At 41.4% G+C, this 2,446-nt stretch overlaps 1 non-coding gene across 1 annotated transcript; it reads left to right on the plus strand.

Annotated features, from left to right (window-relative positions):
- Positions 1 to 74, plus strand: TRNAM-CAU (transfer RNA methionine (anticodon CAU)). Its single transcript has one exon. It is a non-coding gene; the product is annotated as a tRNA-Met (tRNA).
- The last annotated feature ends 2,372 nt before the right edge of the window (positions 75 to 2,446 follow it).

A 2,446-nucleotide genomic window follows, 5' to 3' on the forward strand; every position in this document is an offset into this window, starting at 1 on the left:
GCATCCATGGCTGAATGGTTAAAGCGCCCAACTCATAATTGGCAAATTCGTAGGTTCAATTCCTGCTGGATGCACGCCAATGGGAACGTCCAATAAGTCTATTGGAATTGGCTCTGTATCAATGGAATTTCATCATCCATACATAACGAATTGGTATGGTATATTCATACCATAACATATGAAGAGTAAGAACTCGAATTCTTATCGATACTGGAACTCATAGGGAAGAAAATGGATTTATGGATGGAATCAAATATGCAGTCTTTACAGAAAAAAGTATTCGGTTATTGGGGAACAATCAATATACTTCTAATGTCGAATCAGGATCAACTAGGACCGAAATAAAGCATTGGGTCGAACTCTTCTTTGGTGTCAAGGTAATAGCTATGAATAGTCATCGACTCCCGGGAAAGGGTAGAAGAATGGGACTGGGACCTATTATGGGACATACAATGCATTACAGACGTATGATCATTACGCTTCAACCGGGTTATTCTATTCCACCTCTTATAGCGAAAAGAACTTAAATCAAAATACTTAATAACACGGCGATACATTTATACAAAACTTCTACCCCGAGCACACGCAATGGAGCCGTAGACAGTCAAGTGAAATCCAATCCACGAAATAATTTGATCTATGGACAGCATCGTTGTGGTAAAGGTCGTAATGCCAGAGGAATCATTACCGCAGGGCATAGAGGGGGGGGTCATAAGCGTCTATACCGTAAAATTGATTTTCGACGGAATGAAAAAGACATATCTGGTAGAATCGTAACCATAGAATACGACCCTAATCGAAATGCATACATTTGTCTCATACACTATGGGGATGGTGAGAAGAGATATATTTTACATCCCAGAGGGGCTATAATTGGAGATACCATTGTTTCTGGTACAGAGGTTCCTATATCGATGGGAAATGCCCTACCTTTGAGTGCGGTTTGAACTATTGATTTACGTAATTGGAAGTAACCAATTAGGTTTACGACGAAACCTAGAAATCGATCACTTTTGAGTACCTCTACGGGATAGACCTCAACAGAAAACTGAAGAGTAACGGCAGCAAGTGATTGAGTTCAGTAGTTCCTCATATCAAATTATTGACTCTCGAGATATGGTAATATGGAGAAGACAAAATTGTTTGAAGCACGGACAGAACCGGAAGCGCCCCTTGTTTCAAAGAGAGGGGGACGGGTTATTCACATTTCATTTGATGGTCAGAGGCGAATTGAAAGCTAAGCAGTGGTAATTCTAAAGATCCCCCGGGGGAAAAATAGAGATGTCTCCTACGTTACCCGTAATATGTGGAAGTATCGACGTAATTTCATAGAGTCATTCGGTCTGAATGCTACATGAAGAACATAAGCCAGATGACGGAACGGGGAGACCTAGGATGTATAAGATCCTAACATGAGTGATTAAGATCCTAACATGAGTGATTAAGATCCTAACATGAGCGATTCGGCAGATTTGAATTCCTATATATCCACTCATGTGGTACTTCATCATACGATTCATATAAGATCCATCTGTCTAGATATCATCATATACATCCAGAAAGCCGTATGCTTTGGAAGAAGCTTGTACGGTTTGGGAAGGGGTTTTTTTTGATCAAAAAGAAGAATCTACTTCAACCGATATGCCCTTAGGCACGGCCATACATAACATAGAAATAACACTTGGAAAGGGTGGACAATTAGCTAGAGCAGCAGGTGCTGTAGCGAAACTGATTGCAAAAGAAGGTAAATCGGCCACATTAAGATTACCATCTGGGGAGGTCCGTTTGATATCCAAAAACTGCTCAGCAACAGTCGGACAAGTGGGTAATGTTGGTGTGAACCAGAAAAGTTTGGGTAGAGCCGGATCTAAGTGTTGGCTAGGTAAGCGTCCTGTAGTAAGAGGAGTAGTTATGAACCCTGTGGACCATCCCCACGGGGGCGGGGAAGGGAGGGCCCCAATTGGTAGAAAAAAACCCACAACCCCTTGGGGTTATCCTGCGCTTGGAAGAAGAACTAGGAAAAAGAAAAAATATAGTGATATTTTTTTTCTTCGCCGCCGTAAATAAGAAGATAGGAGGGCGAACGACGGGAATTGAACCCGCGCATGGTGGATTCACAATCCACTGCCTTGATCCACTTGGCTACATCCGCCCCTGCCCTTTCTTTAACTAAAAAAAAAAAAGGAGTAATCCGCTGTGGCGCGTTCACTAACACTAAAAAAAAATCCTTTTGTAGCTAATCATTTATTAAGAAAAATTGAGAAGCTGAACACGAAGGAGAAAAAAGAAATAATAGTAACTTGGTCCCGGTCGTCTACCATTATACCCACAATGATCGGCCATACAATCGCTATTCATAATGGAAAGGAACATTTACCTATTTATATAACAGATCGTATGGTGGGTCACAAATTGGGAGAATTCGCACCTACTCTTACTTTCCGGG

This window comes from Aristolochia californica, unplaced genomic scaffold, assembly GCF_029961685.1.
Source record: "Aristolochia californica isolate CCGP_79_NKW_82.1479 unplaced genomic scaffold, dmAriCali1.0.hap1 SCAF_269, whole genome shotgun sequence".
Lineage (NCBI taxonomy): Eukaryota > Viridiplantae > Streptophyta > Magnoliopsida > Piperales > Aristolochiaceae > Aristolochia > Aristolochia californica.